Genomic DNA, 26,044 nt, shown 5'->3' with positions numbered 1-26,044 from the left:
ACATCATGCCTCCTCCATGAGCAAGAGTCAGTGAAGGGTGACTCTGTGTACTGTTTGTTCCCTTAGGTAAGGCTACCCAGGCCTCAGGCCTGACCTTCTCAAAGCCCAGCCAGGGCAATGAGCGACTCCTTTTTCAGCACTGGCCGAGGTCAGGGCCTCCTGAGGTAGGCTGGGAACAAGGACTGACCCCCCCTGGGTCTGAGAAAAGAATGAGATGAGGCCTTCTGAAAGCTGGGAAGCATTTAGAGGGGTTTTCAGTGGGTTAGTGTGGGCCATTGCTGCTTCTTTTGCCTCTGAGCTGAGAAATCAGCTCCTAGGGGTCCTGCAGGATGTGGGTTTAGGAGTGGTTTACCTGCCCTGCTTCCCAGCGGTAACAACACTGGGAAGTGCAAGGAGAACTGTGTCCTTGACACCACCAGGGACACAGCAGGGAGTGAGAATTGGAGGAAGGATAATGCCTTCAGTTTCGTTTAGTTGTCTTTCAGTTAGCAAGATACATGAAACTGAAGAAACAGTAATATACCATATATTTCAAAAAGAAAAACCAAACCAAGGCTAGATGTGTGGACCCAAGTTATCTATGGAGATGTATAAGCAATACTGTGTGAGTGAAGGGATCCAGTATAATTAAATCTTTATGTACCCAAACTACTGGGAGTTTTAAAAGTCACAGTACTATTTACTTTTATGATAAATTCATAAAAGTGCTGGGCACTTTTTATGATAAGGTGCTGGGCAATTCATGACTGGAATATACTGAAACATAATACTGTATGCAACACATGTTCAGCACATTTGTTAAAGGCAGATATGTTTAAAGAAGCTGAAACAAGGGGAATGCAATTCTCCCTGATACATCCTTGGCTGTGGAGACACTGATTTCATCTAGAATAATATTTTCATCTATTTTCTGTAAGGCAAGAGGTGAAAATACTTTCTTTTTGTTTTTAAAGTTAAGACTATCTTGAAAATGGCAACTTGGAAGAAACCTTAAAGGTAAAATTTAGTTAATTGGTGTAATAAGTTCTTATGGTTTCTCTGATCTATCCCATGCCATACACAACTTAATAGCCATCTAGCAGTGTTATAACAACACTGTTTTAACAATTTCAGAGGTAACTCCACTGATGGGCGTAGCCAAGAGAGTTTCATCTGAAATCCAGATCCTGGCAGTATGAGACTTTTCAAGCAAAATGCAGTCAGTGTCTTAGCTTCATGGAGTGCAAGCCTCATCTCTTACACTGCATGTGGATTTCCATCGCTTCTAGGTCTCCATTCACTGGTGTTCACAGCACACTAACCCCCTCTCACTGTTCACCCCAATACTGACCTTTGGATGTCAAGTAGACACTCCCCGCTCTCTCCAGGAAAACCTCCATGAGTAACCAGACATCAGGATGAGGTACGGGGACTCCAGATGTCTAGGATGAGAAGGCAGTCTTCTCTTAATCCAGGGCTCTTCCTTATGTCAGCCTGAACTGCCCGGCATTCCTGCACTCTTTTTCTCCATGCCCAGGATTCCCTGCCCCAACTTTTATCTTTGCATCTTCTGTTATCTTTTTTCTTTTTGGTTTCTCATATTCCCTGACCCATCTTAGTAACCAATAGGAAATTCTCCCTTGTCTATGATGCCATTTGCAGTGCTTCTGAGGTGAGAAGGAGCTGCAACTGCCCTCTGAATCTCAGCTCAAAGGATCCCACATGACCTGGATCTGCCAACATCTCCCTTTGCATTTCATGATGAAGAGCACTGGCCTGTGGGAGGTTTGATTGACACATACCTTTGATACCCTTTGCCTGGGCCATATCTCCAGCCCTCTACAGCTAGGGCTTCCTCTGCAGAAGGATGGAGTTTTCATCTCTAATTGTGAAAGAGCTTTAAAGGCAAGCTGGCCACAGTAATAAGCACATAATCTGGAATAAATCTCATGTTCAGTGGTGGATCTGAAGTTCCTTTTTTTTTTTTTTTTGGTTGGGGCTTATAAACCTTCATTTGAAAAAGTTAATCATGGTCATTCTTTTCAGGACCAGTAAGAGGTGATTTCAAAAGAGTATACGAAAATGATGTAAGCATTGGCTAACATGGGAGGAGGCCCAAACTCAAAAGGAGCCTGAGTTAAGTGATACAAAAATTGAGTTCTAACAGGTGAGCAGGAGTTGACCCTGAAGATTAGGGTAGAGGAGGGCTTTGGGGGCAGAGGAAACATTTGTGCAAAGGCAAGAAGACACATAAGAGCATGGCAGGCCAAGCAGCATTCTGGGTCCAGCCCAACTAGAGTACAGAGTAAATTATGGGGAGTGGAAAAAGAGGTGGGAAATGTGTTAGGGTTCTCCAGAGAACTAGAAGGAATAGGATGAAACTGGCTCACGCAATTATGGAGATGGGCAAGTCCCAAGATCTGCAGGGTGAGTCTGCAAGCTAGAGACCCAGGAAAGACTATGGTTTAGTTCCAGTCTGTGTCCAAAGGCCTGAGAAGCAGAAAAGCTGATGGTGTTTGTTCATATCTGAAAGCCAACAGGCTTGAGACCAAGGAAGAGCTGATGTTTCAGTTCAAGACCAAAGGCAGGAGAAAAGCTGATGTTCCAGTTCAAAGGCAATTAGGCAGAAAGAATTTCCCTCCACTCAGAGAAGGGTTAGCCTTTTATTCTATTTGGTCCTTCAGCTGATTGGATGAGGCCCATCCACATTAGAGAGGGCAATCTGCTTTACATAGTCTACCAATTTAAATGCTTATCTCATCCAAATCACCTTCACAGAAATACCCGAATGATGTTTGTCCAAATATCTGGGCACCCCATGGTCCAGTCAAGTTGATGTATAAGTTAACCATCATGGAATCATAGGCATGGAACAGTAAGAGGCCATTTCAAAAGAGTGTAATGTTCTGGGGCCAATTGTGATTCCTTTCTCAAAGAGGATCAAGTTTCTTACCTGCTAGTTCAAGGGGTGGTATGCTGAGGAAATGTTTCTTACCCACTTTTAATATCTGAATATTTTCTTACAATAATGGCTACCACTTACTGTGTACCTACTATGTGCTGGCTGTTCAGCAAACATCTCACTTAATCCTTTTTTTTTTTGAAACTGGGTCTCACTCTTGCCCAGCCCGGAGTGCAGTAGTGTGATCCTAGCTTGTTGCAGCCTTGAACTCTTGGGCTCAAGGTATCGCCCTGCCTCAGCCTCCTGAGTAGCTGTGACTACAGGTGTGCATTATCACGCCTGGCTAATTTTTTTTTTTTTTTGAGAGAGAGATGGGGTCTCGCTATGTTGCCCAGGCTGATCTTGAACTCCTGACCTCAAGTGATCTGCTTGCCTCAGACTCTCAAAAGTGCTGGGATTACAGGGGTGAGCCACTCTGCCCCACCATGTCACTTAGTCCTATCACTAATCCTACCCCCTACTGAGTTTACTGTCAAGGGAAGGGTTATTAGTGCCATCTATATGTGAAGAAACCAAGGCTCAAAGAGCTGTATGCTCATCAATGTTTACAGTGCCTGTAACACAGTAGGTATTCAATAAATATTTGTTAAATGATTTTAAGCCTCTAGTAAGTGGTGAAGTTAAATTTCAAAAGCAGATCATTTGACTCTAAAACCAGTGGACTTTAGAAGAAGCTAGTGAGCACAGGCAAGGAAGAAAATATGTGACTTGGAGTTTGGGTAGTCAGACCTCTGACATTTTATCTGACTTCTCCCTGAGGTAGGCCAAGATGACTGAGCCTGAAAAATTTCTGATAATTCCAACAAAGTCTGTCAGCATTTAGCACAGCTTCTTGAAAGTGACCTTGAGCAATTAAATCATGAATATTGGCAGACATTAGTTCTGGTTCTGGTTGACTCAAAAATTCAACAGCCCCATTTATGGCATGCTTTTAAGTATAATTTTTTTCCCTGTTATTAATTCATACTCAAAATTTCTCAGCAATAGCTAAAAAGATGGGGGATAATGTATGTTTCAAAGCTGTTTTATCTCTTTTAATGAACTGTGTTTAGCTAGGGAGGGTATTGGTGAGGAAGAAGGGCTGGTTATTGATTTCACAGAAATTATGTTGTCCAGTCTCAGTAAGACATTCATCAAGGGGCTAAGTCTCTTCCTAGTAATTTATTAGCTATATATGGAAGCATGTTAAGTCTTGGAGGTCTCAAAGCACCACTTGATGTTTCTCAGTGGTGACTCATGACATAGAAAGATACCTTAATCACTCTTTGAGGTTCTTCCCAACTTTTAACTTAGGGGCAGCTTTACACCAGGAGCCCTGGACTTGAGCATTCCTTACTGTTTTTCTTCCCTCCCTTCCCTGCTCCTTCCCAAGGCTATGGAGAAACTGTTTTTCATCGTCAAAGAAAATGTGTAGATGATTTATTTATTGATACATTGTCATTGTACATGTTAATGGGGTGTTGGGATTCACTCAGGTTGATGGCAGAAATATTAAAGGGAAATTTAGGGACAGTTATAGGAAATAGTCACAAATCTTTTGGAAGGCTGAAAGGTTACATAGCTTGTAATAATCGAATAGGCTGAAGGCAGCCTGTTACCTTAGAGCATTAAGTCATAGGGTAAATACTAGTAACAATAGAGGCTTCCCCAGTTAAGTCTGTTTACCCTACCTCCTTTAACTAACCTTTGAGCCAGATGGCCCTCTGTGAGGGAGGTCGACCAGGGAAATTGCCCCCTAATGGTATTTACTTTAGACCATGGTACCTGAGCTTTAATCATTCGTAGAACTACTCTCTTAAACATGTTAATTATCCACAAGTGTGTTTACTCAAAGCTTCTATTATTAATTGTATACTAAATAAATGCCTGGAGTGCAAGCTGCTCAGGGCCAGCAAACCTCTCTTGGTGTGCAGGCGGTCAGACACTCAGCTGGACTGGCAAAGCAGAATATCTGTGTGTCAGCGTACGTTTTATTCATCCGTCGTTTGGGTCGGGGTCTGCGGGCAGACCCCCACAGCTAATGCCCTTGTGTGAGGAGCAATACCTCACACAATACTCAAAAAAAAACTCAACCTCACTAACCATCAGGGAAATACAATCAACACCATAATGGGATACCGCCTCATTCTACAATTTGATTTTTCAAAATATATATATATTTATATATATCACATATATATATCACACACACACACATATATATATATATATATATATTGCCTAATGATCCAAGTAGGGTAGTTAGTACATTCATCATCTCATGCATTTATTGTCTGTTTTTGGTGAGAACCTTCAAAAGCCTCTTGGCCGGTTGCGGTGGCTCACGCCTGTAATCTCAGCACTTTGGGAGGCCGAGGCAGTGGATCACTTGAGGCCAGGAGTTCGAGACCAGCCTGGCCAACATGGCAAAGCCTCATCTCTACTAAAAATACAAAAATTAGCTGGTGTGTTCGCAAATGCCTGCAGTCCCAGCTACTTGGGAGGCTGAGGCATGAGAATCACTTGAACTTGGGAGGCAGAGGTTGTAGTGAGCTGAGATCATGCCACCAGAGTCTAGCCTGGGTGACAGAATAAGACTCTGTCAAAAAAAAAAAAAAACACTCTCTTCTAGCAATTTCATAATATACAGTACTTTACTGTTAATCATAGTCACCCTGCTGTGCAACAGAACATCAGAACTGAATCCTCCTATCTAACAGTAACTTTGTACCCATAAACCAAATTTTCTCTCACCTTTCCTTTCCTTCCCCAGTCTCTGGTAACCACTATTCTACTCTCTACTTCTATTATATCAACTTTTTAAAAATTCCACCTATGTGTAAAACCATGTGTTTTGTCTTTTTTTTTTTTTTTTTTGTCTTTTTGTGTTTGGCTTATTTCACTTGACATGATGTCCTCCAGGCTCATCCATGTTGTCACAAATGACAGGATTTTATTTTTTATGGCTGAATAGTATTCCCCTGTATATGTATACCTCATTTTCTTCATCTGTTCATCCATTGTTGGAGTCTTGCTCTGGCTCCCAAGCTGGAGTGCAGTGGCGCAATCTCAGCTCACTGCAACCTCCGCCTCCTGGGTTCCAGCAATTCTCCCACCTCAGTCTCCCTAGTAGCTGGGACTACAGGCACCCACCACCACGTCTGGCTAATTTTTGTATTTTTAGTAGCAGCGGGGTTTCACTATGTTGGCCAGGCTGGTCTCAAATTCCTGACTTCAGGTGATCCACCTGCCTTGGCCTCCCAAAGTGCTGGGATTACAGGCATGAGCCACTGTGCCTGGCCTCTTTTGTCTTTTTGTTAATAGCCATTCTAACTAGAATGAGGTGGTATCCCATTATGGTGTTGATTGTATTTTCTGATGATTAGTGATGTTGAGTATTTTTTTATATACCTGCTGGCCATTTGTATTCTTCTTTTGAAAAATGTCTATTGGGTATTTTGCCCATTTTTTTTAGTTTGGTTATTTGTTTTTGTTTTATGTTGAGTTGTTTAAGTTCTTTATGTATTCTGGAAATTAACCCCTTGTCAGATGTATAGTTTGCAAATATTTTCTCACATTCTGTAGATTATCTCTTCATTCTGTTAATAGTTTCCTTTGCTGTGCAAAAGGATTTTTAGTTTGATATAATCCTGTTTGTCTATGTTTGCTATTGTTGCTTGTCTTTTGAGGTCTTATTTAAACAAATTTTTGCCCAGTACAATGTTGTGAAGTGTATCCCCCATGTTTTCTTCTAGTAGTTTCATATCTTAAGTTTTACTTTTTTTTTTTTTTTTTTTTTTTGAGACGGAGTCTCGCTCTGTCGCCCAGGCTGGAGTGCAGTGGCGCAATCTCGGCTCACTGCAAGCTCCGCCTCCCGGGTTCACGCCATTCTCCTGCCTCAGCCACTCCGAGTAGCTGGGACTACAGGCGCCCGCCACCACGCCCGGCAAATTTTTTTGTATTTTTAGTAGAGACGGGGTTTCACCGTGGTCTCGATCTCCTGACCTCGTGATCCGCCCGCCTCGGCCTCCCAAAGTGCTGGGATTACAAGCGTGAGCCACCGCGCCCGGCAAGTTTTACATTTAAGTCTTTAATCCATTTTGAGTTGATTTTTTTATATGGCGAGAGACAGGGATCTAGTCTCATTCTTCTACATGTGGATATCTAATTTTCCACCATTTATGGAAAAGACTGTCTTTTCCCCAATGTGTGTTCTTAACAACTTGGTAGAAAATCAGTTGGCTATCGGTGCATGAATTTATTTCTGAGCTCTTATTCTGTGCCATTTGTCTATGTGCTGTTTTTGTGCCAGTACCACGCTATTATGGTTACTATTGCATTGTAATATATTTTGAAGTCAAGTAGTGTAATGTCTCCAGCTTTGTTCTTTTTGCTTAGGATTGTTTTGGCTATTGGGGATCTTTCGTGGTTCCATATGAATTTTAGGATTTTTTTTCTATTTCTGTGAAGAATGTCATGGTATTTTCATAGGGATTCCATAGTTTTAATAGATCCACAGATTGATAGATTGCTTTCGGCAGTATGGCCATTTTAACAATATTAATTCTTCCAATCCATGAACACAGAGTATCTTTTCATTTATTTGTGTCCTTTTCAATTTCTTTCTTCAGTGCTTTACAATTTTCAGCATAGAGATCTTTCACCTCCCTGGTTGACTTTATTCCTAGGTATACATTTTTTCTAGCTATTGTAAATGCAATTGTTTTCCTGATTTCTTTTTCGTATAGTTCATTATTAGCATGTGGAAACACTATTGACTTTTATATGTAGATTTTGTATGCTGCAATTTTACTGAATTTGTTTTTTAGTCCTTTTTTTTTCCTTTTTTTGGTACAGTCTTTAGGTTTTCTATGTATGCAATCATGTCATCTGCGAACAGGGACAACTTGACTTCCTTCTTTACACTTTAGATGCCTTCTATTTCTTTCTCTTGCCTAATTGATATGGCTAGGACTTCTAGCACTATGTTGGACAGAAGTGGTGAAAGTGGGCATCCTTGTCTTTTCCTGATCCTCAAGGAAAAGCTTTCAGCTTTTCACCATTCACTATGATGTGTGTGAATTAATTTTAAAGGGCAGTCTGGCTATTTTGTCTGAGCTCACCAAAGACTTGATAAGGAGATCTCAAAAAGGACAATGTGGTTCATTCAGTTATTTTAGACAATTGATGATGAATAGCCCGAAAGAAGGAAATATGGGAGTAGCTTAGGAAAGAAGATTCATCCAGGCAATGGCCCATGGAAATGCCCTATTGTCTAAAAGCGACATGAGTCATACTGTGCCAGAAAGGTGGGAGGTTGGTTTTGGGAGGGATGTGTTGAGGGATGGCCTTACCCTCCAATCTAAAACTGGAAAGTGAAGCCAGAGGCTTTGTTTTGAGTCATATCACTTCAAGATACCGTGTCCGCTGTGGTTTGACACCTCCAAATCACATCCGGAATGTGGCTTTTCCTCTTCTCACAGCTTCTATTGCTACCATCCTCATCTGAACTACCGTCATCTCTCCTCCGGGTAGCTGCAAAAGCCTGTTCTTTTCTCCTGCAGTCTATTCTCCACACAGCAGTCTGGTGATCTGTGACAACCCAAGTCACACTGTGTCTCAACTCTGTTCAAAAGCTTCCTGTGTCTCCCCACATCACTCAGAGTAAAAGCCACAGTCCTTCTGTGCCCCCCTGATCTGACCACGTGCAATCCAGACTCTCCTGTCTTCCCTCCCTCATCTCCTCTCCTACTTAAAGATAGGACCCCAAACAATGACTCAGGCTCCACTTTCCAGTCTTAGGTGGTTAAAGGTCAACCTTCACCTCAACAAATCCCTCTCTGTGACAACCATTGGCCTTTCTTGGGCCTCCCTGTCCTCCAGTCTTGTCAAGTTCAACACGACTTATATCAGTTATAGGCAATGGACCCGTTTCCATTGGCCTCCCTCTCCTCCTTGTTCACTCTACTCTAGCCACATTGGTGTCACTGTCTTTCTCAAACACACCAGTCCTCATTGCCTTGGGACATTCACAGTTGCTTTTCTCTCTGCTGGGAATGCTTTTTCCCCAGATAACTGCATGGCATGCTCCCCCATCTCCTTTAGGACTCTGCTCAAATATTTCTTTCTTAGAGAGGCCTCTCTGACTGTGCTGTTTATAATTGCAATGCCTGTCCACCCTGTTTTCACTCTTAGTACTCCCTTTCTTGAATTTTCTCATTAGCACTTTTCATGACCTAACTTACTATATATTTTATTTATTATATTTCACATGTTTCCCCGTCCCATGAAGGCAGTGATTTTTTGGTTTGTCTTATTCACTGTTGTTTCCCCAGTGCTTAGAAATACACTCGGCACCCCCTAGACATACATTCAATAGTTGTTGAGTGAATAAATGAGTGAATGAATGAAGCATTAAGTGGTCAGCTAACAGGTGCACAGCCTTGAACTCCATGTGCTTGATGTGAAAGGCATGCTGCATGCCCTAAAGAGATTCATAATCCATTTGGGAAGACAACGCTAAGAGAACTGATGGTTCTGTTGTTTTTATTGTGAGACACGGAGACTCATTCAAAAATACTCTCAGAAATTAGCATTGACTTTAAGGATACCAGTGGACTAAAATTGGCCCAGAAACCAGCAAGCCTTTGGGAACTTGAGGCAATATTGGAAACCTCCTTCGTTTTCTTACTCACACAGTTTCTCTGTCTTGTGGGATCTCTATTCCTTTCCTTCTCCCAAGTCCTGGTTTGTTCTTATCACCTACCAGGACGTCCACTCCATCCCTCATGCTTTTATCTAGATCCCAAAGGGAGCTGCTCAGCCTCGTGCTCACCATCCCCCTGCTGGACAGAGCTCCTCACAACTTGTGGGTCTCTGAGCCCACCCAAGGTGGGCTGCACTTGGCTAAGTACCCCCCTCTTAGAACAGCATCACTCTAGTTCCCAGAGTAGGGCGCTTGGTGCAAGATGGTCAGCCAAGGCCAGGACATAAATAGTATAAGACAGTTTGAGAGTCTGAATTTCTACATGGACTTCATATAATTATAGACAATTATTTTAAAAAATGGATTATAGAAAAATTGAAAGTATATTTAAGAGAAACATAGCCTAGAATCCTAATCACCATTAACATCTTGGTAAGTGTCCTGGCATAATTCCCTTCCAGAGAGGCTCATCCTTTTAGGAGTATGGTCTTCAGTACCATATTGTTTTCTATTTTTATTTTTCTCACGTAACCATATTTTTTGAACATTCATGTCATATATAGACAGATATTGACATTTAATTACTGAATAGTGTTCCATTTTATGGATATATTATAATGTATTTAACCAATCCTCTATTCTTGTATGCTGATACTATGTCCAGTTTTTGATATTATAAAAAATGCTGAAGATACAGTTTTTATAAAAATTCATGATTACTTGTTCTTTATTCTAGAAGTAGAATTTCTGAGCTAAAGGGCAAACATATTTTAAAAATAATAGTAGCTACCAGTTATTGAGCACTTGCTGTATACCAATTATTTTAGCTGTAACAATCATAACACTTTTATCAACTAGACACCCTTACTATACCGTTTGCAGATAAGGACACATGAATGGAGACATTAAATAACTTACCCAAGATCCCATGGCAGGTAAGTTGCAGAACAAGGATTTGAACACAGGAACTCTTATATGACACTGTCTCCCTGGTTAAGACAAATCACTATTATAATAAATTAAAGTATATACTCTGTACATGCTGTAGGATTTTAGGGATAGAAAATAGGTGGGGAGACTGATGTAAGCTGGGAGAGTAGGGAAGAAATGATTGTAGCAGTGTGGGACCTGTTAGGTCCATGAGCAGGACTTTAACCCAAAGGACCATATATTACTGATAGTGACAGGAGGCAGCTAAATGCCTAGGCAGATAAGGGAGGGTCCCTGGTGAAATCTCACCTCCAAGCTGAAGATAGTTTAAAGCCTGAAAGCCAAGCTACAAGTTAAATCCTCTAATTTAAATTGACTAAATTGAGAACTTGCCTTCCTATTTTGTCCACTTTCCTCTGACTGATCCCCACCCTTCACCTATTTTACATATACCTACCCTTTCCTAATTGGTTTTCTACACCAAAAGTTGTGCCCACCTTTGAGCGATGTCTCCACTTCAGCCATTTTTGCGTACTCACAAACCAATCAGCACACACTTCCCATTCTGAGTCCATAAAAGGCCCTGGACCTAGCCACATGGGGGACTTTCCTCCCTTTGGGGAGGGAAACCGCCACCCACATCCCCTATCTCCTGAGAATTTTTTTTTTTGCTTAATGAATTCTACTCCACTCACTCTCCGGTATATGTTTGCCTCATTCTTCCTGGTCTGGAGACAATAACTCAGACCCAGTTGAGCTAAGGAGCAGGAAGACTGCTACACTACCAGTGAAAAGGTGTATGCTACTGGTAGACAGATTCATTTATTTAACAAATGCCATCACATGGGCCTCCAATTAACAATAATGTCCCCTGTTGGTGACCTTGGATGCAGCTAAGATGTTTCATAGTGAGATTTCATCTCTGACTCCAGGAGCCCCGTTATTGATCTTTTAAACATAGAATTTGCTTGCTGGTCTCTTAAGCCAGCCAACTGCCGCTTGACTGAGAAAACATTCCCTTTACTCCTGACAGGACTGACAGTTCTGCTGGGGAAATTGCTCATTTGTCTCAGTAACCTGTGTTTCTGGAAAATTACTAACCTGTATCTAACTATTGTACAAACCCACTCTTAAAACAGCAATGTAAGGTTTATAGTTCTCCCTCAGGTGATAGAAGGGACAAGAGTGGGCTAAAAAGGAGCTCTCAGTGACTATCAAAGAGCATGTCAATCAGAGTGACCTGGTTGTTATTGCTAGTAACAGGTTCAGCCTGAACAGTGATGCAATTCAGTCCAATAAGAAATAACAGGAGTTGCCTGAGCATGGTGGCTCATGCCTGTAATTCCAGCACTTTGGGAGACTGAAGCAGGTGGATCACCTGAGGTCAGGAGACAAAGACCAGCCTGGCCAACATGGCGAAACCCCATCTCTACTAAAAATACAAAAATTAGCCGGGTGTGGTGGCACGCACCTGTAGTCCCAGCTACTCAGGAGGCTGAGACACGAGAATCACTTGAACTTGAGAGGCGGAGGTTGCAGTGAGCTGAGATTGCGCCACTGCACTCCAGCCTGGGTGACAGAGTGAGACTCCATCTCATTAAACAAAGAAAGAAAGAGAAAGAAAGAAAAAGAAAGAAAGAAAGAAAGAAAGAAAGAAAGAAAGAAAGAAAGAAAGAAAGAAAGAAAGAAAGAGAGAAAGAAAGAGAAAGAAAGAAAACGAACAGGAGTCTCCTAGGGGATTCTAAGAAAAGATTACATCCCTCTTAAAAAGAAATGCAGAAACTTTTTTTTAATTTGGACATTTTTGTGTTTTCATGTGATGCAACAGTGAATGCCATTTTATAACCGTGAGTTCAATAACCTGAGGACAGGCCAATAGATTTGCACTGAGGATGGCCAAGCAAGAAAGTGGAGAGAAGTTGGGATTTTGATGATGTCACTAACCTGGGAGTCAGCCTATCTTATCCGGGTAGTGTTTTTTGTTGTGTGAAATCAGAATTTTTCTCCATTATGTCAGATTTTTTTATTGGATTTTTAGTTACTTGTAGCCAAGAACATCCTAATACCAATCCCCCAGTGTTTTCATACTCAAAGTTTCTGATCTGCACTAGAATCCAGCGTATCTCCTCCTGGTTATGAATACAAATTAAACAGGATTTTACCATAACTGATTGGAGGTAAAAGAGGTGAAAGTTGAGTCATGCACGCTCCCAAGCCAGCCAAAGTGGTTCTGAGAATTGTTGCCAATGCCTATTTAGCCAGAATTCTTCAAATCATATTTCTGGGCTCCAAACTTGAAATGTTTGTGGTAAGCCTTTAAGAATGATAATCTGTAGCATACCAAATATTTCCAGGCCCCTATTTATCCTACTCTGGGATGGGTGGGCATGCCTGGAAGTTGCCAGTAAATTTCACAACCGGTTCATTACAACATGTTGTCTCAGTTCAAGACAGCATTAGTAATAATAGGCGGTAAGTGGAGAATGAGGCTCTGAAGCTCAGAAAATCACAAAACCAGTGCCATTGAAGGACAGACAATGCCATTTTGCATAAGAAATAACCCATGCTTTTGTCCAAAATGGTCATGAAATTTTGAAAGCAAAAGTTTCTCTCATGACTTAGAGCCAATTTTTTTTGTTTACTTTCACATCTCCTTTTATTTAATTCATATGGAGCAGACATCTGATACATCATCATCTCCTGACTGCAAGATAAAGACATGTTTTCTAATTTAGTGTTTAGTAAAAGCACCCAGAAGGAGCCCATTTTTCTTTTTGTCTTTCTTTCTTTTCTTTCTTTCTTTTTCTTTCTTCCTTTTCTTTCTTTCTTTCTTTTTTCTTTCTTTCTTTCCTTTCTTTCTTTCTTTTTTCTTTCTTTCTTTCCTTTCTTTCTTTCTTTTTTCTTTCTTTCTTTTCTTTCTTTCTTTCTTTCTTTCTTTCTTTCTTTCTTTCTTTCTTTCTTTCTTTCTTCTTTCCTTCCTTCCTTCCTTCATTCCTTCCTTCCTTTCTTCTTTCTTTCTTTCTTTCTTTTTTTTTTTTTTAGACAGAGTCTTGCTCTGTCGCCCAGGCTAGAGTGCAGTGGCACGATCTCAGCTCACTGCAACCTCTGCCTCCTAGATTCAAGTGATTCTCCTGCCTCAGCCTCCTGAATAGCTGGGATTACAGGCACCTGCCACCACGCTCAGCTAATTTTTGTATTTTCAGTAGAGACGGTGTTTCACCATATTGGCCTGGCTGGTATCGAACTCCTGACCTTGTGATCTGCCCTCCTCAGCCTCCCAAAGTGCTGGGATTACAGGCGTGAGCCACCCTGCCTGGCAGGAGCCCATTTTTCTAAAGGTCTCCAGAAATCTAGCATATTACAGTCATGGCCAGGAGGTAGTTTTACTTTAGAAGACAGCTGGTCTGTGACCTTTGTGAATCAGCTGGACAGGAAGTTCCCAGAATCCCAAGACTATCCTCTCTTAGCCCATATTAGCTAGGATTAGAAAAGAGCGGATGTAATTTTAATTCACAGATCCTGCCAAAAGCCAGTGGCAGGTGAGGGTCTGGGGCTCGTGTTCTACCAGTAAGGGAAGTTGGGTGCAACACCCTCTTCAGGGCTTGAGGGGAAAAGACTAATTTGTGGGAGGTAGGGGCTCAGAGTTGCTGTGATTTGGATATTAAGTAAAGGAATGTGACTTTCTTTTCTAATCGAAAGCTGCTGCACTGGATATTCTACACTTGTCCCTTTAGATCCCCTTTCCTCCCTCTCCACCATCCTCTGTGCCCCAGAAAGTTGAGGATCTGCATCGATAGGCTCCTTTGATCTCTGACCTCTGTTGAGTTTGGCCAAGGGAGGAGACTGGAGGCAGGAGGGGAGTGAGGTTGGGACTTTCTTCCCCCAGCTTCCTGTGGGCTATGGGTGGCTGTGGCTCCATTCTTCTACCGAAGGCACAGCCCCTGTTGAACAATGCTCCCCTGCTGTTACTTTCTTTCCAGATTCTGGGAACTCTTTCCGGGTTACCTAGGAAACCTAGGTAATGGCTTCCGACTGTTGCTACTTCCTGGGCATCTCATCATCCCTTACTAATTTCCGTTAATCCCATGCATCTTTGTAGATCGTCAATTTCTTGACCTCAGCTCAGTTTTCCCTCTCACAGGTACCACTAGTCTCCCACTGAACCCTGACTGGTGCTGTTGTTTCTAGTTCAGATGTCCAGGTTCCACATGAAAATAAGTGGGTTGCACAAGCAAAGAAAATAGATTTAATCTATAGGGTAAACAATTTTTTTTTTCTTTAGTTATTATTGTTATTTCTGTAAAATGTGAAGTCTCGTTTTAAGAACTTTTTGGCCAAAACTGGTGTCATTTCTTTTTTTTCTTTCTTTTTTTTTTTTTTTTGAGACGGGGTCTTTCTCTGTCACCCAGGCTGGAGTGCAGTGGTGCGATCTCAGCTCACTGCAACCTCTGCCTCCCTGGTTCACGCCATTCTCCTGCCACAGTCTTGAGAGTAGCTGGGACAACAGGTGCCTGCCACCATGCCTGGCTAATTTTGTTTTTGTGTTTTTAGTAGAGATGGGGTTTCACCATGTTAGCCAGGATGGTCTCGATCTCCTGACCTCAAGATCCGCCGGCCTCGGCCTCCCAAAGTGCTGGGATTACAGGCATGAGCCACTGCGCCCGGCCCCAAACTGGTGTCATTTCTTAATCCAAACCTGCCCTGTGTCCCTTAGACCTAAGTAGCACTTGCTGAGCTCCTACAAATTCATGATTTCCAAACCACTTGCTGTTCACTCCTCCCCCTTGTAAAGTGTTAGAAATTTCTGAGTCCTTAATGTGGAAGCCTGCAAAAGAAAAAAAAAAATCATTAGCTTAGATTTCTGGATGTGAAACCAAAAAGATAATCATCACATAAATGAAACTTGTCTCCCGAGAGATTACCAACAGATGAGCTGGTAATATTTAGGCTTCAGGGGCTTAAAGATGTATAAAACACACTCTCTGACCTTAAAAAATTTAAGGTGCAGTCAAGGTGTTCTAACCCTTCACAAGGGAGAGGAGAGGACAATAAGTTGAAAATATGAATGTAGAGGAGCTCCGCCAGGGCCACTGAGGAATTAAGGATAGGTAGACAATTTGCATTTTAAAATGACACAAGATTTTAGCAAGAATTTTCACAAATGAGACCTCGTATTTTATACACACACAGAGTTTAAAAGTAGAAGTGGGTGGAGCTGGTGTCAGGGAAAGTATGTGTAACAGCACCAGACCAATCTGGCTCAACTTTTATGGAACAAAGTTGTGAGTTGTTTTTCAATTGCCATGGACCCCCAGGTTGAAGGTCACATAACCTGAGCATGCCCAGATGAAGCAAGTATGCAACCACAGGGGGCTCTTAAGGGCTGGAACCGAGGAGTGGACTGAGCAGGGGGACTGATAAAAGAAGCAGACACTGCGTGGCAGAATTCAGGCTCTAATCAGATCAAGCTGTGGCATCACTCTACGGCAGGGTCTAGGCAGATCATGCCTCCTGGCAACACCTAATTGCAGGATCCAGTCAGATAACACCTCCTTGCCAGTTGAATAGCAATAAAACTTTTCTTTTCTCAAAAGCTTGTGCCATAGTACTGGCTTCTGTGTGCATCAGGCACCGAGCCCATTGATTGCTTAGTAACACATGGACTCATGAACCCATCCTTTCAGCACCTATGAACTAAGTGTTAAAATGGGATTTTGTCCTGGCATGTTGGGAAGACAGAGGAGGAGCACTGGGTCCAACCGATATTTGGGAAGATTTCCTGAAGAAAATGATACCTGGGCCGATCTTTGGTAAAAGACTTATCCAAGTAAAGTAAGCATTGGGTAAACGAGTATCAACAGAGGGAATCCTGAGAGCAAAGCACAGAGGTGTGAAGCAATGTAGTGTGTGAGACAATTAAATGCAATTTTGTGCCCAGGTGATATGGTTTGGCTCTGTATCCCCACCCAAATCTCAACTTGAATTGTATCTCCCAGAATTCCCACTTGTTGTGGGAGGGACCCAGGGGGAAGCAATTGAATCATGAGGGCCAGTCTTTCTCATGCTATTCTTGCGAGAGTGAGTAAGTCTCACGAGATCTGATGGGTTTATCAGGGGTTTCCGCTTTTGCTTCTTCCTCATTTTTTCTCTTGCCACCACCATGTAGGAAGTGCCTTTCGCCTCCTGCCATGATTCTGAGGCCTGCCCAGCCATGTGGAACTATAAATCCAATTAAACTTCTTTTCTTCCCAGTCTTGGGTATGTCTTTATCAGCACATGAAAACAGACTAATACACCAGGATAGAAAGAGGATTGTAGGACCCAGCAGGACCTGGGGGCCAGGCAAGGCCTTAGACCCACCACCATGGATGACACCCTGGATGTGCAACCCCAGCCCATTTATTCATTCTTCTTAATCCTGCTGCTTCCCTGTAGCCTAGAACAGGTTCCAAATGTAAGCAAAAAGCCTTCTCAGATTTACTTAGGATGAAAACAGAGGCTGATTCCAGAAAGGGGCATTCCTAACGCTGCCCTTACCAAGGAGAGGGGAATTCTGTGTAATTGGCAGCAGTCTCCTTCACTGGAAAGCCCTAAGTGAATGGGATAACTGCTAAAGAAAGCAGCAACCCGGGACTTCTACCCAACCTCTTCCCTGCCCCCAAGTCCTAGAAGAGTGGTTCCCAGCACCACCCACATGCAGGGCAAAGGAGAGAGTGGGGAGCTTTTAGGGATATAGATTTCCAGACCCCATGTGAGTCAGAGCGTGGGAAGTGGTATTTAAGAGGCTCCGAATGTGGCTTGGATGTCCAAACAGGTTTCTGAACCTCTCTTGGAGCCACATTTCCCAAGCTGTGTTCCACTGATCTGGGAGCTACTGGGCCCTATGATGTTAAACAGACATCTTGATTGCAAGACCCCTCCCTTCTCTTCATCAGCTCATACACCTTAAGAGCCTCCAAGATGGGGGGAACAGCAGTTGAAGAGGAGTATATTATACTATTACTTTCTAATTATAAATATATTTTCTAAATATACTGCCCATAGAATCTCTCTCTCTTTCTCTCTCTCTCTCTCTGTCTCTCTTTGGTGGAGCATTTCTCAAGACTACGCAGCACATGCACAAGACTCCACACAGCCCAGTTTTGGGGGAAAGCCACTCTAGAAGCTCAGGAAAAGGGTGACTTCCATAGCCCACTGAGGTCCATGCTGCAGGAATGGGGCCAAGGCAGGGCGGGTCGCCTTGCACCAGCCAGCCAGGGATCACCATGTAGTCAGGAGACCTCAGGGTGAAGGGCAGCAGCCTCAGTGCATGGAACATGGCTGGTGAGTGTTCTCTTGCACAGCTGAGGCTTCCCGGGCAGTTTCTAGTTATGTGAAGAGAACGATCACCCTCTCCCTGGGACACTGTTTTCCACTGGAGCAAACTGATGGGCCTGGCTGTTTCACTGTGATGTGTGGGCCCCAAAGTGAAGGGCTGGAGTCTTATTTACGGGGTTGTAGAATTGACCAAAAAACAACTCCCATCCCTTCATGCTTGCTTAGGTTGCTTCAGTGACACCTAACATGGGTCCTTGTAGCAGTCACAGAACATCCGCATACTGTTGGTGCGGCTAGGGCCCAAAGAAGTAAAAAGGGAAGCACATTAGAGCTGCGTCCCTCGCAGGAACCAACCTGTGCAGGAGGACGATGGCGAAGCTCACAAAAGGCGGCAGCTACAGGGAGCCTCTTGTTTCTATGTTCAACACGGTGAATGTCAACCAGTGCAGAAGTTACTGCAGGTCAGAGTGTGACTGCCAGTGATGACATGCTAAACTTGGCCAAGCCCCCTTTCCTGTGCATGAGGTAGGGCTGGAGAGAGCAGTGCAGAGTGCTCCAGAGACTGGTAGAGCTGGGACTGGGTGTGGATTGATCCCTCACTGGGGTTCAGAACTGTGTGGCACAGCACCCTGCAAATCAGCTGTGAATGGCATATATTCAGGTTACAGTTGATGCCAAGATGGAGCTTTAAGCTTGGAAAAGTGTAACTTTTGGGGAAGGAAGGAAAGATTGTGGAAAGAATGAAAAGAGGAGGAGAGAGAAAAGAAAAGAAAACATATTATGCTTTCTGGGCTGGATGCATACATTTTCTCATTTAACCTTCAGCACACCCAGTGAGGTGAGTACTGTTATTACCCCTAGGACAGGCATGATGTAAAAGGGAAAGACAGTGGTCAAGACTCTTGCCCACTCCACATAGCAACGATTGTCACTCCTGCCTGCAGGTGTGCTGGGTGGAGCGGGAAGACGGCAGGTTGGAGGGGACAGAGGAGAGATGCTGGCTCATAGTCCTAGGGAAAGAGGATGGTTCCTGGGGTCACAGGACTGGAAGCAGAAAGAAGAAGGGGTGGAGTATCAGTTTCTACAGGGTTGAAGACAGCACTTCTTTAGCATCTAGGCTGGGGCTTCTAGACAACTTTTTGTGTTTTCTCTGTATTCTTCTCCCTGGGAACACATGCTTTGTAAGTTACACTCTTATTTATGTTTGTCTTATTTCTGTTTATTTACCTATTCTCTTGGAGCTACCAGGAAGGGCTGTGGCCTGTGGCCACTTTTCCTCTGAGTGGGACCAGCAGTTGGAAGCAGTGGGAGTGAGGAGAGAGGAGGCTGGAAGGCTGGCTGATGCCCAGGAGCATCTTCAAAGCCTCATGGGAATTTGGCCCACCCACCGCTGCCCTTCCACAAATGGAATCTTTTCATTTTCACAGCCAGCCCGGAGCCCTTTCTGCAGATCCAGTTGAGCTCTGTAATTTCCATGAGACCACATGCTTCTTCTGAGACCCATTCCTTTGCCAGATGGGCACAGGATCCTGTGGCCAGAGGGATAATTGAAAATGTGTGGGCCAGGCAGATACCCATTTCTGATAAGACCAGCAGCTTGAACAGCCTGAGTAAGACTTTCAAAATCAGGCAAGGAAACTACTGCACCACCGTCCCACTGTTCCTCTTCTGTGACCTCAGGCCTGGATGTTGCCTGACAGCCCACCCACCACAGCACATTCCACCTGAAGCCACGGGGACGTGGGATCTTAGCTTCCTCTGGCTGCCTGGGAAAACCTGCTTTCGTGTCATACCTGGGCATTTCCACTTTCTCAGGGGCAGGAGGCTTCCATGGTGGCAATGTTGATGGGCAGCCTCTTCCTCCCTCTCTTCCCGCTCCCCTGTATGAAGGATCTGGGCCTGCGTCTCACTGCTCTCCAGGAAGGCAGGCAGGAAAATAAAGGTGAGTGCAGGCCTGAGAAGAAGCGAGGCAGCCAGTAATGAAAAGGAGAATCAGTTCTCCTTCATGTTCCCCTTGGGTTTCCTTTCACAGCATTACTGAAATCAGGGTCAAGAGGCCATCTGGTTCCTAACCCAGAACAACCCACTCCAGAAGACTGTAGGGACCCAGGAGGGTGACCATGTGCTCTCCCTTGGTGACCCCCACTGGCGTTGTTGAGTCACTCTTTCCAACAGCCACCAAGCAGGCTCCCTTCTATCCTCTGCGGAGGTGAACCCCTGCTGGGCAGGGCCCCTCTACACTCAAGCTTGGCTAATACAGGACCCCTAAACCCAGTGTGTGTGTGTGTGTGTGTGTGTGTGTGTGTGTGTGTGCTTTAACAGCTTTATTGAGATATAATTCACATACAATACACCCATTTAAAGTGTACATTCAATGGCTTTTAGTATATTCACAGAATTGTCCAACTACCACTACTAATTCCAGACATTTTCATCACTCCGAAAAGAATTTCCTTAGTCATCCTTCCCCCAATCCTCCCAATTCCTAAGCCCTAGGCAATCACTAATCTACTTTCTGTCTCTGCAGTTATCGATTATGAGTATTTCACATAAATGGAATCGTACAATATGTGTCCTTCAGAAGGCTGGCTTCTTTTACTTAGCCTAATATCTTCAAGCTTTACCCACATTGTAGCACATAGCAGTTCTTCATTCCTTTTTATGACTGAATAATATTCCAGCATGTAGTTCTACCAATTTATCCATTCATCATAGACATTTGGATTGTTTTGACTTTTTGGCTATTATGAATAATTTTCTATGAACATTCACGTACAAGTTTTTGTGTGGACATACGTTTTCATTTCTCTTGAGTGTATATCTAGGAGTGGAATTTCAGCGTCATTGCTCACCTGTTTAATTTCTGAGGAACTGTCAGCCTGTTTTTCAAAATATATTCCCAGTAGCAACGTATGGGGGTTCCAATTTCTTCACAGCCTCAATAACACTTGTTTATTATCTTTTTCTGATTGTAGTCATTCTAGTGGGTATGAAGTGGTATCTCATTGTGTTTTTGATTTGCGTTTCCTTAATGGCTTGAATCTTTGTTTTTCAGAACTTTAAACCTTTCATCTTTCAACCCAGTCTCCAGTTCTTTGCTCATTTTGTCAGTCTGAAAGAGGTGGAAACTCTTCCCTGGGCCATGACAACATTAGCTCCCTGAGCACCCTGAGAAATCTGGGGTCTCTTTTGGCATTTTTTGGATTTCTCACCGATAAAACCTTGTCAATTGCTATTCTTTGAAATTCTCTGAACTCTGAAATTTTCACATATCTATTTACAAAATGGATTTTTCAATAAATTAATAGCATAGAAAAGGGGGTACTGTTCTAAATTTAAAAAGGCATTAGAGACACAAACTAATGTAATGTGTACACTGTAGTTAAATCATGATTTGAGCAAACTGACAGTGAAAAGACATTTTGGGGGCAATCTAAGAAAAGGCAAAAGTATTAAGTGACACTAAAGAACTGTCGCTAATTATGTTAGATATGATGGTGTTGCAATTATGTAAGAAAATCTCCATATTTTTAAGAGAGATCTACTGATATCCCTGAAGTGGGAATAAAATGATATGTCTGAAGTTTGTTTTAAACTACATCAGCAAAGGAAAAAGAAGAAGCATAAATGGTACAGTTTGAACAATGGGATATGGAGGTTCACTCTACTTTTCTATTTCATATGTGCTTGAAATTTGTCGTAATAACTATGGAGACAATCCTAAAATATTAACGTAAGTTGAAAAACTATAAAATATCTGGGTCCCAGACTACAGAATGTCATTCATTTATGTTCAGTTAAAATATTTTTAGGTTTGTACTTAAAAAGTAACAAAACTGATTCAAACATATCTTATATATTGTATTTTAACTTAAAAGATTGTTCGTGGCTGGGCACAGTGGCTCATGCCTGTAATTGAAGCACTTTGGGAGGTCAAGGCAGGCAGATCATTTGAGGTCAGGAGTTGGAGACCAGTCTGGCCAACATGGTGAAACCACGTTTCTACTAAAAATACAAAAAAATTAGCTGGGCATGGTGGTGTATGCCCATAATCCCACCTACTGGGGAGGCTGAGGCAGGAGAATCACTTGAACCCGGTAGACAGAGGTTGCAGTCAGCTGAGATTGCACCACTGCACTCCAGCCTGGATGACAGAGTGAGAATCCATCTCAAAAAAAGAAAAAAAGATTAGTCAATGTTTTGATGTTAAGACTTTTTTTTCTTTCAGTGTGGGTCCTTCTGATTGGCATTTGTGTTTTGTTTTTGTTTTATAAACTACAGATACACTGTCTTATTTATAATTTTTTGTTTTGGCTTCTTCAAAGGGAAATAAGAAGATATAGACACTATAGGACTGAGTGTCGAATCTTTCTACGTTTTTTCTTATTTTTCATCAAACACCACCACTTACTTCAAACATCAAAACTGACTGCAAATATTTTTAGAAATTTACTTTTGTTTGCCCCTTAATTTAGTTTTCTTTTTATATAACCAACAGATCTCTTTTTGCACTTGTATTTCATTGGTTTATTTGATACTCAAGTAAATTACATGGTTACAATTAAAGGACTGTTGCCATAAACGGGCTTGGGGACAAGTGCAGCTGCCCCCTGGCAAGCATATAGCTCATATAGCTCAGCTGGTGGGAGCTAAAGCATAGGGTGTGGGCTTCATGCTGAGAGGCATTGGCCAGCACATTTTACAGGGAAATGAAAAATACTATGGTTTGAATGTATATGTCCCTCCAAAATTTATGTGTTAGAACTTAGCCCCCAAATTAAGATAGTATTAAAAAGTGGCACCTTTGGCAGAATGCTCACAGATGGGATTAGAACCCTTATAAAAGAGCTTGGGGGAGAGACTCCACCCCTTTTGTCCCTCTGCCATGTGAAGACACAGCAACCAGGAGCCACCCTGGAAGCAGAGAACAACATCTCAACAAACACCAAATCTGCTGGCACCATGGTCTTGAGCTTCCCAGCCTTCAGACTGTGGGAAATAAATTTCTATTATTTATAAATCACCCAGTCTAAGGTATTTTGTTACATCTACAAGAATGGACAAAGACAGAATATAGTAGGCTAAAAGGAGATCCATTTATTATTATTATTTTTTTTTTTTTTGAGACGGAGTCTCGCTCTGTCGCCCAGGCTGGAGTGCAGTGGCGCGATCTCGGCTCACTGCAAGCTCTGCCTCCTGGGTTCACGCCATTCTCCTGCCTCAGCCTCTCCGAGTAGCTGGGACTACAGGCGCCCGCCACCACGCCCGGCTAATTTTTTTTTTTGTATTTTTAGTAGAGACGGGGTTTCACAGTGGTCTCGATCTCCTGACCTCGTGATCCGCCCGCCTCGGCCTCCCAAAGTACTGGGATTACAAGCGTGAGCCACCGCGCCCGGCCAGGAGATCCATTTAAAAAGCTGCTTCTCTGCTTGTAACAGTGTTAGTTGACTAAATTTTTCATCTTCCATCAAGCTATTTGAGTGACAGGTAGCTGGCCAACACGTTCTTTGATTGAAGCTGGAGTCTTCAACATGGTGCTGCAGACAGTGGTTCATTCTACCCACGGGACTGTGGTCAGGACCCAGGAGGCACCAAACCTGGGAAAAGGGAGCTGGGAGATGAGTTAAGGAGGATGAGTTACTTAATCAAGTAATGTTGACTGTTGCTCTTTCCAGAGATTAATGTTGTTCAAATGGTTCCCACAGCAAATTTATGCAGAGAATGGGGCCAGCAGCTAAAACCCAAGCCTTCTGGACTCCACTGCAGCCTTTTCTTCAAACTCAGCTTGTCTCCCTGGGGTGAGGCTCGGGGTGGATGAGTGTTTGCTTCCTTCTTCCAGGTGGTTTGGCAGCCATCTCCTTGCAGAACATGATGTGCTCTTGTGGGAGCAAAAGAGGGGATGATTATGAATCACAGAGTATCAGAGTTGGAAGGGGCCTTAGTGGCCTTTATTCCCACTATCCCATTTTACATATGAAGAGATTGTGGTCCAGATAAGAGGTTATGGCTTTTCACCAACTTGACCACCACACTGTTTATGTTCAGCAAACATAGATATGCTATTATGTATTAATTCCAAACTTCTGCTCCCAGTTTTCTGAAGCTCAGAGGGACACCTTGTATTGCTGGATGATAAAAACAGGAGCAGAGTGACGAAGTGCTGACAAGGCAACAACAGAACATGAGAGATTTACTGCTGTGTGGGAAGAGATCTTCAGTGACCATGTAGCCTGAAGCTCCCATTTTGTCATCGAGGGACACCAAAACTCAGAGCAGGTTAGTGACCGAATTATCTAATGCATGAGCTAGGTAGGACAAGCAAATGAATTTTAAAATGCTGGAAAATCATCAGTTGAAATACATTGCACCTGGGCTGCTAAGAGCCCCAGATTGGCTGGGTTCATTTTATCTCATGCATCTCCTCACCAGTGCCTAGTACAGATACATAGTAGGTTCTTGATAAATATTCTTTAAATAAATTATGAAGATCATCATTCAAGTTAACATAGTATAAGGCAAAATATATATTCCATAAGGAGACTAAAGATAGTCAAGACCATAGTTGGTTGAAAGGGTAGGAAAGGCTTTGGGGTGGGACTTGAAGATGAGTGGGATTTTGAGGGTTGAGTTAAGGGAGCGGTAGATGGGAAGATCATATTCTGGTAGAGGGAACAGTGAGCATGATAAGGAGGCCGAGGGCAGGTGACCCTGGAGTTTGGGGAACTTTGGGACGTCTGATTGGCCACAGCATAGCACTGGAGCAGGGGAGTAGGGTGGTGGGCTTGTCACCGAGGGCCCAGAACTCTCTGTCCTTAATTCTTCAGGAGGTTCTGGAGAGGTTTATAGTTTTGAGGAGGAGAAGGACATACATGACTCATTCTTGGCAACAAGACATTGCAGGATGCTGATATTCAGTTCGGACACAGGAATTTTCCCCACTTCATCCAAATGCCCTGGCTCTGGCTCTGTGAAGAGGTCAGAAAATCACTGGGGACTGTCTTTCTTCAGAAATACTTTTGGACCATCGAAGTTTTCAGGGAGATAAACATCTTTATGATGTTTCTGGTGGTCCAGGCCCATCTGGCCGAGGAAGTACAAAGATACGTGAAGATTAGGCACACTGGAGGGGGATGTTTGCTAAACATTCTTCATTCTTCAGAAAGGTTCAGGCTCAGTTCAACTTTGGGGGTGAGGTTTGAACTAATGTTGATTTTATCAGCACCTGTTTGCTCCAAGACTGTAGAAGAAAGATTGTTTGTATTCCTTCTTATGGTGCTGCTGGAGGAAACAACAGTGACCATTTATTGGGTGTGTCCTATTGCGTCCTCTGTTAGGCACTTATTGATACTTTTTTTTTTTTTTTTAATTGAGACAGAGTCTTGCTCCGTCGCCCAGGCTGGAGTGCAGTGGCGCAATCTAGGCTTACTGCAACCTCTGCTTCCCGGGTTTAAGCGATTCTCCCGCCTCAGCCTCCCGAGTAGCTGGGATTACAGGCACCCACCATCATGCCCGGCTAATGTTTGTATTTTTGTAGAGACGGGGTTTCACCACGTTGCCCAGGCTGGTCTTGAACTCCTGACCTCAGGTGATCCGTGCGCCTGGGCCTCCCAAACAGTTATGTATACTTTCACTAGTCTTTCACAGTTTTGATAGGTAGTTTCACAGGTGTGTGGTACCTGTTGTTTTCGTCTGTCCAGCAAGCTTTTCCGTTCCCTTGGTATTTGTGGCCATGTGACCTGGGGCTGGCCAATCATAATCACTTATCCCCTGGCCACAGTGATTGGACCAGGGAGTGGGCACGGGACCCAATCTGCACCAATCCCGGTCCTCTCCTGAGACTGATCCCTTGATGCAGGGAAAGAGAAGTACTTTCTGCCCGGGTCGCTACATTGAGGCTGCTCCGATTGCATGACAGTTGTACTGCAGCTCAGTCCTGCTTCCTTGATTTTCTTGCAGGTGTTGTTCCTGAGAACTGGCTTCAAAAACCTTGCTGCTCATTTATCTTGTCTCACGGTGGGCTCCCAGGGAACCAACGAAAGAGGAGGAGGAGGAGAATAGTGGCGGGGGTGAGTTGTTGATGTCTGACTTCAGAGAATTTTTCTTTCATCACACAATAAAATTAAAAAATAAAAAGACAAGGATTCGGGATGCCCTCGGAGTTCATCCATCAT

General features: G+C 43.2%; 1 long non-coding RNA gene across 3 annotated transcripts in view; it reads left to right on the top strand.

Moving 5' to 3' along the window:
* LOC134734122 (uncharacterized) overlaps positions 1-26,044 on the top strand; it is a 194,889-nt gene that overhangs the window by 120,242 nt on the left and 48,603 nt on the right. For all 3 annotated transcript variants that reach the window (XR_010117485.1, XR_010117484.1, XR_010117486.1), the window contains 2 exons: positions 23,967-24,149; positions 25,830-25,939. This is a non-coding gene — a long non-coding RNA (uncharacterized lncRNA). The remainder of the gene's footprint in view (positions 1-23,966; positions 24,150-25,829; positions 25,940-26,044) is intronic.

This window comes from Symphalangus syndactylus, chromosome 12, assembly GCF_028878055.3.
Source record: "Symphalangus syndactylus isolate Jambi chromosome 12, NHGRI_mSymSyn1-v2.1_pri, whole genome shotgun sequence".
NCBI classification, from domain to species: Eukaryota; Metazoa; Chordata; class Mammalia; order Primates; family Hylobatidae; genus Symphalangus; species Symphalangus syndactylus.
The sequence above is the reverse complement of the archived record's forward strand: the minus strand, read 5'-3'. Positions and strand labels throughout refer to the sequence as shown.